Genomic DNA, 19,299 nt, shown 5'->3' on the forward strand with positions numbered 1-19,299 from the left:
CCTCATGCGGTAGTTCAAAATATGTCTGCAAATTCTTTGGTACTCCTCCATTTTTAAAAGTGTGAATTAATTCCCCTTCCCTTGAGTGTGGAAACTCATTTGTAATGAATAGAATTAAGCAGAATGATAGTGTATAGCTTTAGGTACTAAGTTATAAAAAATAAATTGGTTTCCCCCTCATTCATTCTTGCCTAGATCATTTGCTCTGGGGGAAGCCAACAGCAATGCTATCAGGACCACCAGACAGCCCTGCAGAGAATCTTATTTAGTGAGGAACTGAGACCTTCTGCCAATAGCCATGTGGGTGAGCCATCCTGAAAGCACATCATTCTGCCTGGTCAGGCTCCTGATGACTGCAGCCATGACCAAAAGTTTGCCTGCAACCTCAGGAGAAGCCCTGAGCCAGAATCACCCAAGGAAGCCAGGCCCGGATTTCTGACTCTTTGAAACTGCGTGAGACAGTAAATGTTTGTTGTTTTAGCTGCCAAATTTTAGAGTAATTTGTTATGCAGCAATAGATAACTAATACACCTCATAATATACCTTAAAAAAATCAAAATGAATCATAAACCAAAATGTAAAAGTTAAAACTGTTAAGACTTACAGAAGAAAATAAAGGAGAAAATCTTTGTAATCTTGGAGTAGGCAAAGATTTCTTAGAATACAGAAAACATGAACTACAAATGAAAACTTTCATAAATTGGGCTTTATTAAAATTAATAACATATGGTCTTCAAAAGACACAATTAAAATAAAAAGACAAGCCACAGATTAGGATAAAATATTATGTATTTTTTTCAAAAATAAAATATGTATATATTTTTAAGGCCTTGTATCTAGAATAAAGAACTCCTACAACTCAGTAATAAGGCAAACCCATCTCAGCTTTTAAATTTTTTATTTAAATTCAATTTAATTAACATATAATGTATTATTAGTTTCAGACGTAGAATTTAGTGATTTGTCAGTTGCATGTGTAACACCCAGTGCTCATTCCAGCAAGTGTCTTCCTTAAAGCCCACCACCCAGTTACTCCATTCCACCATCCACCTCACCTCCAGTGACCCTCACTTTGTTTCCTATAGTTAAGAGTCTCTTAAGGTTTGTCTCCCTCTTTTTTTCATCTTGTTTTGTTTTTCCTTCCCTTCCCCTGTGTTCATCTGTGTTTTTTCTTAAATTCCACATATGAGTGAAATCATATGATATTTGTCTTTCTCTGACTTATTTCACTTAGCATGATGCCTTCTAGTTCCATCCAAGTTGTTGCAAATGGCAAGATTTCTATCTTTTTGATGGCTGAGTAATAGTCATACACATATATAGTCATATACATATCTATGTATATATTCACATACATATACATATAGTCATATATATATATATATATGTATATATCTCACATCTTATTTACCCATTCATCTACTGATGGGCATCTGGCCTCTTTCCATATTTTGGCTATTGTGGACATCGCTGCTGTAAACATTGGGCTACATGTGCCCCCTCAAATCACTATGTTTGTATCCTTTGGATAAATACCTAGTAATTTCTGGGTGTTAGGATAGTTCTATTTTTAACTTTTTGAGACACCTCCATACTGTTTTCTAGAGTGGCTGTACCAGTTTGTACTCCCACTAACAGTGTAAAAGGGTTTCTCTTTCTCCACATCTTTGCCAACATCTATTATTTCCTGAGTTGTTAATTTTAGCCATTCTGTATGAGGTGGTATCTCACTGTGGTTTTGATTTGTATTTCCCTGATGGTGAGTGATATTGAGCATTTTTCATGTGTCTGTTGGCCATTTGTATGTCCTCTTTAGGAAAATGTCTGTTCATGTCTTCTGCCCACTTCTTCACTGGATGATTTGCTTTTGGGGTGTTGAGTTTGATAGGTTCTTTGTAGATTTTGGATACTAGCCCTTTATTGGATAAGACATTTGCAACTATCTTCTCCCATTCTGTAGGTTGCCTTTTAGTTTTGTCAACTCTTTCCGTTGCTGTGCAAAAGGGTTTTATCTTGATAAAGTCCCGATAGTTCATTTTTGCTTTTGTTTCTCTTGCCTCCAGAGACATTTCTAGTAAGAAGTTGCTGTGGCTAAAGTCAAAGAGGTTGCTATCTGTGTTCTCCCCTAGAAGAACCTCAAGAATCTTCCTCTAGAGTCTCCTCTAAGATTTTGATGTATTCCTGTCTCACATTTAGGTCTTTCATTTATTTTGAACTTATTTTTGTGTATGTGTAAGAAAGTGGTCCAGTTTCATTCTTCTGCATGTTGCTGTCCAATTTTCCCAACACCACTTGTTGAAGAGACTTTTTTCCATTGGATATTCTTTCCGGCTTTGTTGAAGATTGGTTGACCATATAGTTGAGGGTTCATTTCTGGGTTCTCTATTCTGTTTCACTGATTTATGTATCTGTTTTTGTGTCAATACCATATTGCCTTGATGATCACAGCTTTGTAATACAACTTAAAGTCCAGAATTGTGATGCCTCCAGGTTTGATTTTCATATTCAACATTCCTTGGGCTATTCAGAATCTTTTCTGGTTTCATACAAATTTTAGGATTGTTTGTTCCAGCTCTGTGAAAAACATTGATGGTATTTTGATAGGGATTGCATTAAATGTGTAGATTGTTTTGGGTAGCATAGACATTTTAACAGTATTTGTTCTTCTAATCCATGAACATAGAATGTTTTAAATGTGCAAAAGATTTGAACACTTTACAAAGAAGATATATAAATAACTAACAAGCACATAAAAAGTTTTCAACGTCATCGGTTATTGAGGAAATGTAAACTTAAACCACAAGAGACCTCTCATACCTACTAGACTGACTAAATGTAAAAGACTGATGATATCAAATATTTCTGACATATGAAACAACTGGAAGTCTCAGGCAGAGCTGTTAGGAAGAGAAAAGGTAACACTACTTTGGAAAACCATTTGACACTCTTAAAATGTTAAATATATACCTATCATATGACCCACTCCTATGATATTTACCCAAGAGAAATCAAAACAAATGTCAAATGTCCACACAAAGACTTATACATGAGTGTTCATAACAACAAAGTATATTGATACATGAAATACTACTCAAAAATAAAAAGGAATGAATTCTTGTTATCAACAATAAACATAAATAAATCTCAAAATAATTAGGTTGGGTAAAAAAAAGCCAGAGGAAAAAAGAATACATATTGTATTATTCTGTTTACATAAAACTTTAGAAAATGCAAACTAACCCGAGTGACAGAAAGTAGATCAGTGGTTGCCCATGGCCAGGAGTGGAGAGACAGAAAGACCACAAAGGGACACAAGAAATCTGGGAGTGGTGGAAATGTTCTGTACCTTTATTGTGACAATAATTTGATGGTGTGTACAGATATCAAGAACCATCAGATCTACACTTGAATACCATCTACTGTACATAAATAAACTTCAGTGGATTTTAAATTAATAATAATGCCCACTTCTTTGCATGTCAGTTGTGATGACCTAATGCTATAGATCTGTATTGCAACAGCTTGGAACAGTGACTTGTCACACTGAGAGAGACCCAGTGACCTTGAAGTTCACTGAATCATTCAGGAATATAGAAGGTAACAATTAGTAGTTCCTTTCCTCGAAGGTTTAGCTACCTGTCCATTAATTATTCACACATTTCAGGCTGAAGAGTAATAAATAATAACTTCATGATGCTTCTTTAACATCTAGTAATTTTATGTGTGGCTTGTTAAGAGCCCAGCTGACAATTGACTACTGTAAGTAAGCATCCTGTGCTTTGGTTTTAGAAGATGTCCCTCTTTCCATGTCATAGAGCATGTTTACATCAAATTCCACCAGGCTCAGGTTTTACATTTCCTAGAAATATGTTTTACATCGGAGACTCTATTGCTCTTGTTTTTCCCTCCTTCAGAAAACTTGATCTGAACCCATTTTATGTCTTGGGTTTTTCTTTCATAGCATATTTCAAACTATTCTAGAGGCAAGAGCATTTCTGCTCTATTAAAGCAGTTATTCACAAACTTTTCATCACCTAAGACCCACTGCACTACTTTTTTTATCTTGTGGTCCTCATGTTTTAAAATAAATTTTTTTAAAAGATTTATTTATTGGAGTGCTCAGGTGGCTCAGTTGGTTAAGTGTCCGATTCTTGATTTCAGCTCAGGTCATGATCTCAGGATGTGAGAAGGAGCCCCATGTCAGGCTCCACACTGGGTGTGGAGACTACTTAAGACTCTCTCTCCCTCTCTCTCAATCTCTCAATCTGTCTTTTTCAATATACCCCTCTCTGGGGGGGGGGGGAAGTATTTATTTTAGAGAGAAAGAGAGAGATTGAGTGTGGGGAGGGGCAGAAGGAGAGAGAGGAAGAGAATCTTTGTTGTTGTTGTTGTTGTTTATTTATTTATTTATTTATTTATTTTATTAACATATAATGTATTATTATCCCCAGGGGTACAGGTCTGTGAATCACCAGGTTTACATACTTCACAGCACTCACCATAGCACATACCCTCCCCAATGTCCATAACCCCACCACCCTTTCCCTATCCCCCTCCCACCAGCAACCCTCAGTTTGTTTTATGAGATTAAGAGTCTCTTATGGTTTGTCTCCCTCCTGATCCCATCTTGTTTCATTTATTCTTTTCATACCCCCCAAACCACCCACGTTGCATCTCCACTTCCAGGAAGAGAATCTGAAGTAGGCCCCATGACCAGTGCAGAGCCCAACATGGGGCTCAGTCTCACAACCCTGAGATCCTGATCAGAGCTGAAATCTAGAGTTAGATGCTTAACCAACTAAGCCACCCAGATGCCCCTAAAAATTTTTAAATAGCAAACTGTACATCTTAAGAAACAATAACTCCCTCTCCCCCTCATTTGGGGTAATTTTCTAAAGACATGTATGACTAGACATCAGTTAATCACACTAGTTAAGACTAAGGGTTGTGAAGTCAGACCAGCTGGATTTGAATATTGACTGTACAATTTACTATCTTTGTGATGGGAAAAATTATAAATCTTCATAAGCCTCTGTTTTCTTTTCTAGAAAATTGGGATAATAATAGTGGCTATCTTGTGGAGTATTATGAGGATTCAGTGAGGTAGTTTATGAAGATCTCTTACCATGGGACCTAGAACAGAGAGAACAATAAAAGGTAGTGCTATGTGTTATTGAACTTTCTGATCAGAATGTGAGGCATTACTATACTTTTTGGAACAATGATCAAAATAACCATAACTCCCACTTGTTTAGTAGCTGCTATGTACTGGACATTCTACAAATAGAATTCTACTTAATCCCACAACAGTTCAGCCTGATGGCTATTGTTCCCTTTCCCAGTGGGAAAACTTAGAATCAGAGAGGTTAATAACTTGCATATGGTCACACAGTGGGAAAATGACTGAGCTGCAAGTTGAACCCAAATCTTTCTGGCTTTAAGATGTATCCATCCTTTCTATATCCTGCTTCTCCAAATAGAATTCTAGTCCACAGCCAAGAAACACATTGTTTAGTTAGACTGTATAATTTGATTTCACACACATGAGCTGTTTCCATCAAGCTTTTTGAAGTCTTGAAAATAATACTCATACCACTCCCTAAAACACATACACACACAATCATACACAGAGCTACCATCATTTGGGGCCCCCTGGGAACTACTGATCTAGATGAATCCAAATTTGTGTCCAAACATATAAATTCCCTGCATAGCATAGTCAAGAAATGCAAGCTCAAACATTCTGCACCACTGGCTTCTCACGGTATAATTAGAGTCTTAGGGCAGTAAGGATAAGCTCTAAGGAAATTCTCATTCTGAGTTAGTCAAGACCACAGCAACTGGAACAGTGCTAGGAATACAGCCCAGGATCTCACACTGGAAGCAAGAAGATAGGCTGAAAGGGAATTGACTGTTTCATGACTTTATGTTTGACTTTGTACTTTTTAATACAAATTATTTTTGACTGTGACTCAGAGCTGGATACATGGCTTATGAAAAGTAAGAATCATCTACTCTAAAGCCAGATTTGTCTCTTAGAAGCTTTGGAATGCATTTTTAAATTCTAAGTCCTATAGTCTATGTGTCTCTGGGCATCTGCTTTTAGCATTGCAATTTTCCTGAACTTAAAAAAAAAACAAAAAAAAAAAAAACTGGAGAGGAGGTTTGTGGGGGCTTTTTTGTTGTTGTTGTTGTTGTCATTTTAAATGTCAGAAAAGTCAGTGGGCTCCAAACCTAGTTTTTCTGACATACACTCTCTCAGAGGCCTACCACAGAGGACAAGATGCCTGAGCTGGTGTCATTTAAAGCTTTTGAAAACAGGCAGCTAATTAAGATACAGATGAGGTGAAGATTTTAAATTATTCATTAATTCAAAAGAAGGTACACTCTGAATATTAAAATGATGGAGTTTCTGTGTGGCCAAATATGGCCTCTCTCCCTAATGGATGAAGCAAGTATTTTGTGAAACCAATATGGACACCTGACAGCGTCCTTGGTCTTGAGCAGCTTCTGGGGGGGCTCTTTGACTCATAAAGAAAGAAAATAAGGGTAAAAGAAATAAGTCAGGGGGCAGCCCAGTCAGGATATATGTAAGCCATGCCACCTGAACCTTCACCAAATAGAGAACAGAATTGTGGGTTTAATTTACAAAATACCCATGACAAACATAATTGTAAAATCATTTGCCAGAAAAATTTACCTCTGAAATGTAGATTCTGTGCCTGCAAAAGATGCACCCCTCTCCTTAAAGGAAGCCAATTGAGAGATGTTGGTCAAGGAGAAGGCAGATCTTAGCTGAGCACTTGGCCCACAGAACCATGCACAACACAATTCCAGGACATTATTCCTTCCTACCTGTGGATTGTTCACAAGCAAGAAAAGAGAAGACAATTCCACACCGCAGTATGTCGTGGGGACAGAAAACCCAGTAGAAAAGAAACACCAAGGTAGCATACTCTTAGTGTAATCTGAAGAAATGGGCTGTGCTCACTTCAGTCCTCACCTTTTAGTTTCTGACTTTGTTTAAGAGAGCCTCCCTCATCTGAAAATTCTTGAGGCCTTCAGATGTGGTCTCAGTCCCACCCTAATAAGCATTTCTCCATCTCCTTGTCCTCTTCTAAAAGGCTCCCAATCTCCCTTCTCACTTACACCCACTTCTTTGGGGTTTTTTGTTTTGTTTTGTTTTTAAGATTTTATTTATTTGACAGAGAGAGCCACAAGCAAGCAGAGCAGGCAGAGAGACAGGAGGAAGCAGGCTCCCCGCCGAGCAGAGAGCCTGATTCGGGGTTCGATCCCAGGACCCTGAGATCATGACCTGAGCCGAAGCCAGAGGCTTAACCCACTGAGCCACCCAGGCGCCCCTCACACCCACTTCTTAAAAGACATCCGTACCAGCTTCATTTAACTGTTTCACAAACTTGCATTGCTTGTTTCCATGTTCCAGGACACTTACTAGGCACTGGGGATTCGGTGAAGAAAGAGTAAGTTGTTCTACTGGGATGAGGGGAAAGAGAAGATAGTTAACACCAGTCCCAGGAAATAAGGGCTAAGTAGAGACGTGCCAGTGTATGCTCTGGAAGTACACAGGAGAAACCCTCACTCAGCCTTGGTGGCTGGGGAAAGCTTTCTGAAGGGAGAACCTAAACCGAGTTTTGAAAGACTGGTAAGAAGTGCCCAGAGGTGAGGAATTGGGGAGCCCCTGAGTAAGGAAAGGGCATTCCAGACAGAAGGAACAATATGCTTCTTGCACAGCAGAGTCCTATGCCACTTGGATGTGATATCATGATTGTCCCAATAAGCAGGCATACGTCTGTCATTCACATTCTACATTTTATAATCAAGTTCTTTTGGTGAAGGGACAGGTATTCAGTAACTTATTCAAATAATATTTACAGAGCATGTAGTATATGGTGGGTAGTGTGCTAGGTTCTGAAAGCAAAGGGAGATATTTTTGTCATGACTGGTGAAAGAACTCGTGCCTAAATCCAAAATGTGAAAGTTTTAAATTATTTTAAATGATTGAAGGAAATCTATAAAGTGGAATAAGATAGGACGATTAGAGGTAAGAGGAGTTATTATTGGGGGAACAGTGGGAGAATTTTCAGGGTATAAAGACTGGTGTTTTCCCAAATATTGAAAGAAGACAAGGGTGACTGGGTGGCTCAGTTGCTAAGCATCTGCCTTTGGCTCCAGTCATGATCTCGGGGTCCTGGGATCAAGCCCCACATAGGGTTCCCTGCTCAGTGAGCCTGCTTCTCCCTCCCCCTCTGCCTGCTGCTCCCCCTGCTTGTGTTCTCTCACTCACTCTCTCTCTCTCTCTCTGTGTCACTCTCTTTCTCTGTCAAATAAATAAATTTAAAAAAATCTTTTAAAAAGCAAGAAAGAAGAGAAGAAGGAAAAGACAGAAGCAGGGACTCAAAACTTTGTTCTCCTGGGACAAAAGAGGCAAAAGAGTCAGGGATAATGTCGAGAGAGTTCTTTGTGGGATTGGAACAAGATGCAGAGGAGTAGCATGTGATTCTAAGGATAGCCTAGAAACAAAATGTAAGGAAGTCTCAAGTTTCCTAAATTCAATCGAAAAGCCAAAGACTTACATCAGCATTTGTGGCTATGTGATTCCATACTCTGAATTAAAATCTAAAGCATATTGAAGGCATAACTCTTGGGAACAGCCCAACACCTAGGCAGCTGTAACATTTCCTCAGTTTTCTGTAACGTAAGATGAAATGGTGTGCCTAAGGCACTGAGTTAAATGTCATATCCAGGATAAAAGCTGGATTCTCATTCTTTAGCCACCAAACCATGTCTTTTTTTCAAATGGATTGTGCTTTTATCCTTCTTGACTCATTGGACCAGATAGTCATCTCTTCCACAATATGGGAACTATTCTCAGAGAATCGTAGGTTGAAAATCTGGCCTCAAAGAACAGCTCATCATGTTCCTTGGGGGAGCATAATGAACAGCATGGATTCATTTGCAGAGGTTCTCAGGAAAGAACTGAGAGATCAAAGGGCTAAGACGGGGTCTGCCACGTTTCCCCTTCCTCACTGTTTGTATTGAAAAGTGTTTAGTAAACATATCAAATGCTTGTTAGGGTCGAGGCAAGGCAAACTGACCACATGGAGTCCTTCCCTTCTGGACTTCCAGTCTCTAGAGATGACACTAGCCTATTCAGACAATAGAACAGATGAATGAAAAGAAAATCATGCAGTCATATGAACACACAAGGCTAAGAGTGGGTGCTAGTCTCTAAAGTCCTTAGTAACAGCTTTGATCATCTGTCTTTAAAGGCCTCAGTGGAAGTCCCTGCCTCCTCCCCATCTCAGCAGTTAAGAGGCATCCATATGTAGAGCACTGAGTGCCCCAAGGAAAAGGACCAGGACCTATTTTAACCTGCTGGCTAACCTATTTTAACCGCCTCAGGGCCTCTGCCAACCCCTGGAATCAGATTTTATCTTTCTGAGCTATTTCAAATGCATACCTCTAGTTATAACATCAGTGGAAATGTTCTCCTTTAATTGGAGGTGGCCTGAGGCTAAAGGCTGCAGCTTTGTTTTAATTCTTCCCTTCAAAACATATGTAAGATGTTAAGAAATGATCTATAGAGAATATGATGAATTTTGAGAGAGAGAAAAAGGTTTAAGGGGAAAATCTGTGTTATACATGCTCACATTTAACAGGGAACTTTAAACAGGTTAACATATTGGAATGCTGTAAAACAGTATAACATACAAGAAGAGGGCAGAATAAAAAAGAGGGCAGAATAATATAGAATATTATTAATAATAATAACCCTAACATTCTTCAGAGTACTCTGTACCTTCCCCAGAGAAACAGAATGGAATTGAAGGTGGAGGAGAGAAACATCAGTAGTTGTTCAACTTATCCTCCTGCACATCGAACATCTTAATATATAAGAACAAATATAGAGGAATAAAAATGATCCTGACAAAAGTAGGGGGAGAATTTTAAATTATTTTTTTTAAAAAGACTTCAATAAAGAGAATGAACTTGAATTTACAATTTAAACATTTAATTTTAATTTTTTATCCTCAAAATCACCCTTAGAATAGGTTATAGTAAACCAATTTTACAGAAAAGGAAACTGAGACTCTGAGACTTAACTTGACTGAAGTCTGACTCGGCAATTTTGCTTCCAGTTTCCTGTCCTACCAAGAGAAATACTGGTACATGTGCAGAAAGATGTATGCACAAGTGTATTTATGGCAACATTATTATATCAAAAATTCAAAATAAATTTCCATGTATAAGAAAGTGATTAATGGCATATTGTAATTATTAATTAATGGCATTTCTTGGAAATACTATTTAGCTATGCATTTTTTAATTGCAGCAAATGCACTTGTAATGAATTAGAAAGCTCTTCAAGTCATACTAAGTAAAAAACATTGCTGAACAATATTATTATTAATAGTAGTATTCCATTTATATTAAAGATTTTTCTTCATCTGTTTTTTATCTGTACATATATGTATACAGATGCTTATAAAAACTATAAAAGGATACATGCTAAAATTTCAATATAAAGGCAAAATAAAGAGCCTCCTTCAACCAGTACCTCCCATATCATCTGAAGATCCCCCTTCTTTTCCCAGTAAAAGCCATTTCCTGTATATATTTCTATATTGTTTGAATTTTTTTCAGTGAGAATATATTTATGATTCCTTGTATAATTATTAAAGCAAAGTTTGTTTTTTAAAACCATATGATCCTTTGCAGATATAACATGCTGCTATGATATTACTTTTGCACAGGAAACATCTGCTACTTTGCAAAAGCCTGGAAATAAATTGGCCTTTCTTTTTTGCCTTTTTTTTAATGTCAGCAATAGCAGCAAATTCCTATGGGACACTTAGCAAAACAGACTACCCTACGTGCTTGCTTCTGAGGGATGGAGAGACTTAGTATGCACTAGAGACAAGGACAGAATTGCTGGGTCACCTGCAAGAAGTATTTAACATCTGTATGCAATGTAAGGTCTCATTGCATGATATCCTCAACAGCAGCTGGCCTGCCAGTGCCAAAATTATATTTAATGCAAGTCCGCCTCACCAGTCTAGACATAGGAAGGGATAGATGAGAGCAGGATCCTTAAGCAGCCTTCATATCCTGAGCTGAAATAAAATGACCATTAAAAGGCAGAGCCAAAAAGACATATTGAAGTCATTAGCAGAGCTAGCAGGAAGTAGTCTATATCTGAATTAATAACATGAAGAAAACCTGTTCCTTTGCAAATTTTAATGAATGCCAAAATTCTGTCTCTTGTATGTTTCTCACTTGATTCCCCCACTGTGGCATACAGTGTAGGCAGTAATGATATTTCCTTAGGAGAGGAAACTGAGACCCAGAAAGGAAAGATGATTGACTCAAGAACCCAGTCAGTGAAGGGGCTGGGGCTAACTACCCTTCAAGTGATTTCTGGGCACAGCAGTTACATGGCTTGAGAAGGCGAACCCCACACACCCACCAATCTCAGGTAGGCATTAAAGAAGCCAAAATATCCCTTTCCTGGCAGGCTCAGCAGGCTTACAGCATCCTTTCAATCCTACTCAGCATTCTTTCAATAACAGCTCCAGTATTGACATCCATAGACCAGGACAAGAAAATGTGGATGTCCATTTATCTATATATAGATAGTAACTTGACTGTAGATAGTAACTATCTATATATAGATAGATAGATAGATAGATAGATAGATTTCATATATATATCTATATATATATACATATAAAATTTTTTAAAAACTTGGACGTGCTCTTAGACTCTCTGCCCCCTTCTTTCTTTGTTTTAGAAAAGAAATCTCTTTACAAAAAAATCTCAAAAACCTTACTGAGGAAGATTGTACTTTGGAAGTTGTTTTTTGGGTTTTTGTTTTTTTTTTGTTTTTTTTGGTTAAATTTTGTTTCCATATGGAAGCACAGCTTTTGATATAATATTATGTACTCTTAAATTAATAATAAAAGAACATCCAGAAAGATAGGCTGATGGCAGAATGCCCAAATTAGCTTAAGAGAAATGCAAGCCAACTGACAAAAGGAATAGAGGGCAGCTGGGGAAGGACAGAAAACCATGCAGACATAACAGACAGCATGGAAACAGGTCTGCTTTTCTAAACTAACCATCAGTTCTATGATCATGACAAGCATAGAGGGTGATGATGATTTTGTTCGCACACTATATGATCTCCTTTTCTTGGTGGTCCATTCTGTCACCATCCAGGAAGACACAGAAAATAAGGTTCTCAGAGTGTCATGAGATCACACTTCTGGATGCAGCAAGAGCTTCATTTGCCCCATCTGTGCCTTCACTCTTATTTTTTACCCCTGTGACCTTAGTTTAATCACTTACTTTTTTGAACCTCTTCCTTCTCTATACAGTGGAGAGCATCACTCCGACCAACTCATGGAGCTGTTGTAAAGATGCAAATGCTTTCTGTGCAGTAAAGCACAGCACAAATGAAGTATTCTGATTCACATAACATTGCCTTGTGGATGAGAGAAATATTAAATGGATTTAATCAGGGTTAAACAAACAGAGTGAAGAAGGAAAGCTAAGACTATTTAGAGAACAAAAAAAAAGATAGGTAGTGATATGGATGGATACGATGCTTCTTATTTTCTTTTACTAATACAATAAAAGCAATAATTATTAAAGCTATAAATTGAGAATCAAATGCTACACAGGTGGTTTGGATACTTTATTCTTAGTATGAATCATGATATGATAATCAATGCTGGTAAATAACATGTGCCTATTTTTACAAGTTGGTTTTTCTTTCACTCAACAAATTTTTACTGAGGACCCACCAATCACTGGACATCTGCTAGGGTATATCAGGATAAATACTGTGGGGAAAAAAAATAAAGAGGTAACATAACAGTCCAAGGTGTCAGTAGAGGGCAGGGGAGGACATCTTCTTTTTTAAAAAAGTGGTCAGGGAAGGCTGCCTAGAAGAAGCAGTATTTGAGCCGAGAGCTGAAAGTGAAAATGACCCTTTGCAGAACTGAGATTAGAGCATTTCAGGCAGAGAGAACAGCAGATTTAGAAGGCATGAGGATAGGAAAGGACTTCACATAGTTGAGAAACTGAAAGAAGCCCAGTGTGGCTGGAGTCTAGTTGCAACATATAATCATCTTGTAAAGCACCAGTTTGTCGACCTCACAAATGCCATGAAAATTTAAACAGCATCATAATGTACTGGGAAAGGAGCAGAAATGTTTTGTCTTATCTTGGACAACAGGGACTGGGGGATTTGTTCACCTACCCACAGAGATGGACACATGATGAATGGGTTCATCTGGAGCACAGCACTCTACCTTATCTGCCTTAGCCCACATTTATCAGTGTTAAAGCAGTTGGTGTCCTGTATTTTCTGTACAGATCAAAATAGCATCAACTAAAAAGAGAAAGTGGATACATCTTTCATTCATTGTTAAAAGAGACTTGGATGATCTCTCTGGCCAATGAAATACTCTCCATTTATCAGAGTTTTGCATAAGTTGTGATTTTTACTTAATCGGTAAGATAGAAGAGTAATTAGATGTAATTTAAAAAGAAGACCTTTAGAGGATTGCTGTGGCAGCTTCTAAAAACCCTTTGGAATTAAATCAGTCTATGAACAAATATTTGTTTCTACTATATCATGCATTGTGGAAAATGCAAAGCAAAGTAACAAAAGACAAAGCTAATTCCCTTGAGGAATTTACAACTTACCTGTGGAGAACAGATGTATTGAAAATAGAAACTTAACAAGGAATTGTATTTCATGAAATACAGTTTGCTTTTGTATAGCTTAGACTACTGTAGGAGTCCAGGAAAAAAAAAAACAAACAATAATCATTTAGGGCTGATGTTAATGACATGAAGTTTCATTATACCTGGTGAATGAAAGATAATCAATAAATGCTTTGTTGAATAAATAAGTGAGGTATATTTTAGTCTTGATTGCAAGGATATGTGGAAAATGAGTTGGCAATGAGAAATGGAGGATCTTAAGACAAGGGGACCAGCAGGATCTTATGCATGGGTGGGAATAAATATGACATATAGAAGGCAATACGGAGGTAGGCTGGCTATGTGAAGATAAATGGTACCAGCTGACATAGGATTTTGATCAACAAAATAAAAATTTTGGATTTGATTCAAGAAGTAGTTTTTGGTTCCTGAGAGAGGAACATGATTAAAACAATGTTTTAGGGAAATTACTCTAATAGTTGTACTCAAGGGAAAAGAAACAGAAGACAAAATGTCTAACTACAAATTACATAGACATTTTTAGAATAACACTATAAAAAATAAATCCATAAATACCTAAAGTTATACATAAGTTAAAGACTTTGTACATGCATATATGATAATAGTAAGAGGATGAATGATGAGGTTATCATTAGAGTCTCTTGTAACACATTTGGAAAACTCAAAGTGTGCCCCTCTGTCTGAAATACTCCCTTGCTATGGCTTGCACATACACATGTCATGTCCATTCCTGCTTGAGAACATTTGCTATTCCTTCTACCTGAAATGTTCTTCCCCAAATACCTGAATGGCTCATTCCTTCATTCCCTTTAGTCCTCTATTCAAATATCACCTCCTTAATGGGCCTTTCTAGACCACAGTGTTAGAATTCGCAGCCATCTGGAACTCTTTACTTCCTCTTCTGCTTTATTCTACTTCATAGAGCTCATTCATTTATTATAATCTCATGTTTTATATATTTTACTTGTTTACTAGCCATTTTCTCCAATTAGAATATAATCTTTATGAAGTGAGGGACTTTCATCTGTTTTGTTCATTATTTTATCTCCAATGTCTGGAACATAGTAAAGAATTAATAAATTCATTAATAAATTGGATGAATGAATTGGTCTCAAACATGTCTTCTATTTAGATGGGGTCTTCAAAAAATAGAATTGTTCCTTCCAGTATACTCAAATGTAATAAAAATCTATTGCCAGACTTATGACTAAGAGAAGCTACCATATCGAAGCACATGCTGTCCTTTTAATACTAGACAATAGACTGAGAGACTCACCAGTATAAATTGGAAAACAACCTGAACTGTCTTAATTGAAATGAATTAAACAGGTAAGTGCTACTTTCATCCCTGGCTAGAGACTAATTGATTTTAGAAATAAAACAAAAGCTTCTCTCTCTCTCTCTCTCTCTAAGCTTTAAGTTGTCTGGGGCTAGTAATCTTTGTGAGTGCAAAAATGTTCAGTGTCTCATGTACTAGCATCATTTGTTAACTCCTTAACATGTGGGAAAAGATGAACTTTCATTTCATAAACATAAAATTCTGGCAACATTGCACTGACCTGACAATCAATTGGAAATATTTCTTGAGTGCTTCCACGGAGGTCATTGTCCAATGTACCATCTCTTGGTATGTTTCATGAAACCAAACCACAGGCTTGTTTCACTTCAAGCAGTTCACTTCCCTAGGCTACCTTGTTCAATATGGGAGCCACTCACCACATGTGACTATTTAAATTTAAATAAATTAAACTAAATTAAAAGTTTACTTCCAGACATGTTTCTGGCCAACATGGAATAACAAGAAAGTTGATTTATTGCCCCCATTTGAAACATAAAATGGACAAAATGTATGAAACAATGATTTTTAAGACACTGGAAAATTCAAGTAAGAAGACAGCATAGTAATATCTTTAAGGTGCTAAAAGAAAAAAACTGGCCAACATAGAGTTTTATACTCAGCAATAATACCTTTCAAAAAAATGAAGGGACAATAAAGTCTTTTCAACATACAAAATTTGAATGAATTCATCATTGGCCCACCCACACTATTAGAAGTGCAAATGAAAGAAATGTTAAGGCAAATTATTCAAAAGGAAAATGATACCAGATTGAAACATAAATGTCACAAAGTAATGAAGAACACTAGAAATGGTAATGACAAGGGTAAATATATGGGGTTTTTTTTCTTATTATTTAAATATCCTTAAAGATAATTGGCTTTCTAAATAAAAATAATAAGGAGGCAATGCAGGGTTAATATATATAATTTGAAAATGTATGCCAACAATAGTACAAAGTATGGGAGTGAAGGAAAGGATGTATATATTTTGTAAGTCTTTTTTACTATTGTGATAAATCATATAATCTTACTTGAGGCTATAATGTGACAAGTAAACTATGTGTCCTATAGATTACAATAGAACATCTAAAAATACAAAACAAAGAAACCACTATTTAGACAACAATGGAGAGAAAATGAAATAATAAAAATATACACAATTAATCCAAAAAAGGAAAGAGAAAGAAAAAAAGGAAACAGAGCAGAAAAGACATAGAAAATTAATAGCAAAATAATAGATGTACTCCTAATCAAATCTATAATTACAATAAATGGAAATGGTGTGAACATCCCAATTAAGCTACCAAGATTACCAAAATAAAAGAACAAGACCTCACTATATGCTGTGTATAAGAAAAACACTTTAAATATATAGACACAGATAGGTTAAAAGTAAAAGAATGTGAAAAGATATATTATTTTATACTAATCAGATGAAACCTAGGGTGGCTATGTTAATATCAGATAAAGCAGATTTTGTAATAAAGAACATTACCAGAGATAAAAATGATCTGTTCATAAAAAACAAGTGGTCAGTTTATTAAGATGACCTAAGAATCCTAAATGTGTATGCACTTAATAACAGAGCTCCAAAATACATGAACTGATAGAGCTGGAAGGAAAACTGAATAAATTCATAGTTACAGTTGGAAATGAGAGTGAAAAAATAAGGAAAAAAATCAACAAAACCAGAAGATTCTTCTAGAAGATCAATAAAATTGATGACTGCTTAGCCAAACTAATCATGGAAAAAAAGAAGAACACACATTACTAATAAAGGAATAAGAATTGTGGCATCACTACAGATTCTACAGATATTAAAAGGTTAATAGAAGAATATTTGGGGATTTAAATTTTTTAAGGATTTTATTTTATTTTTTATCCAATGAACATACAATACTATATTAGTTTCAGGTGTACAATTATAGTGACTCAACTAGAAGAATATTTTGTACAAATTTATGCCAATAAATTTGACAACTCAAATAAAATGGACAAATTCCTTGAAAGAAACAAATCTTCAAAGTTTATTTGAGAATAAACAACATGAAAGCTCAATATCTGTTGAAGAAATTCAGTTTGTAAGTTAAAACTTCCCCACAAAGAAAACTTTAGGCCTTGATAGCTTCACTGGTAAATTCTACCAAACCTTTAAGGAAGAAATAAAACAGATGAACGCAGGGGAAGGGAAAGAAAAACAAAATAAAATAAAAACGGATAAGGAGGCAAACAAGAGATTCAACTATAGAGAGCAAACTAAAGCTTGCTGGAGGGAAAGTGGTCAGGGAATGGGGTAAAAATGGGTGATGGGCATTAAGGAGAGCACTTACTGTGAGGAACACTGGGTATTATATGTAAGTAATGAATCACTAGATTCTACTCCTGAAACTAATACCATACTATATGTAAACTAACTTGAGTTTAAATAAAATCTTGGAGGAAAAAAAAATTTAAAAAAACCTTTAAGGAAGAAATAATACCAATATTACACAATTTTATTTTTCAAATTTGAGAAGGAAGTACTTCTCAGCTCATTCTATGAAACCAGCATTACACTGATACTAAAACCAGGCAAAGGCATTATTTATAAAAGAGTGAGAGAGAAGGAAACCAGGAAAAAAAAAAAAAAGAAAGAAACCTTCATGTACACAGATACAAAAATTCTAAACAAAATTTAACAAGTAAGATGTATTAAAAATACACTATGACCAAGTGAGGTTTATTTTAACATTTAAAATCAATGTAATTCATATATTAATAAACTAGGGGTGCCTGAGTGGCTCATTTGGTAAGTGTCTGACTCCTGATGTTGGCTCAGGTCCTGATCTCTGGGTTATGAAATCAAGCCTTGCTTGGGCTCTGCACTGGGCATGGAGCCTGCTTGAGAGTATCTCTCCCTCTCCCTCTGCTCCTCAAAATTAATATTTATTAATAAATGTCATTTATTAATAAATAAATAAAACACATGATGATCTTAGTAGATACATATAAACCATTTGACAAAATTGAACATCCATTCCTGATAAAACTCTTAGGAAGCTAAGAATAGAAAGGAATTTTCTCATTATAAGGGACATCTGTGAAAAATTTACAACCAGTATCATATTTAATGGAGAAAAACTGAGCACTTTCCTCTTAAGATTAGTAAAGAGACAGGCATTCTACTCATTACTTCTACATTGAACTGAAGGTTCTAGTCATTGCCATAACATAAGAAAAAGAAACAAAAGGCATCAAGATTGGAAAGGAAGAATTAAACTATCTTGATTTGCGGAAACATGAATATGTAGAAAACCTAATGGAATGTCTAAAGACTGTTTCAGGATATAGGATTAATTTACAAAAACTAAATATATTTCTAGTCTAGCAATGAATAATTCAAAATTGAAATAAAAAATACAAGGCTGTTTACAATTGCATCAAAAAATATTAAAGATAAATCTGACAAAAGATATGAAGACACTGAGGACCACAAAGTATTGTTAGAAGAAAATAAAGAAAACCCAAATAAATGGAATTATACCATATCTGTGCCAGGAGGCTAAATTTTAAGATGTCAATTCTTAATAATATATATGTTGATATATTGAGTTGATTGATATATAGAGTCAACACAATTACAATAAAAATCTCAGGAGGCTTTCTAAAAATAGAAATTGACATAATTTCTAAAACTCATATGGAAATGCAAATGACCTAGAATAATCAACAATGTTGAAAAAGAAAAGTGGGGCACCCGGGTGGCTCAGTCGTTATGTGTCGGCCTTATCTCAGGTGATGATCCCAGGGTCCTGGGATCAAGGCCCCTATGGGGCTTCCCTGCTCAGCAGAAAACCTGCTTCTCCCTCTCCCACTTCCCCTGCTTGTGTTCCTTCTCTCGCTGTGTCTCCCTCTGTCAAATAAATAAATAAAATCTTTTAAAAAGAAAAAGAAGAGCAAAGTTGGAGAGCTAACAGTACACAATTGCAAGAGTTATTATAAAGCTATAGTAATTAGAACAGGATGGTTTTGGCGTAATAGGCAAATAGATCAATGAGGCAGAATAGAATCCCGAAATAAATCCACACACATATATAAAGCTGACTTTTTACAAAGTTTCAAAAGCAATGCAGTAGAGAATGAATAGTCTTTCAACAAATGGTGCTGGGAAAATTTTTTTAAAAAAGAAGAAAAAAAAATAAGAA

The sequence above is a fragment of the Martes martes genome, assembly GCF_963455335.1.
Source record: "Martes martes genome assembly, chromosome: 3".
Classification (NCBI taxonomy): Eukaryota; Metazoa; Chordata; class Mammalia; order Carnivora; family Mustelidae; genus Martes; species Martes martes.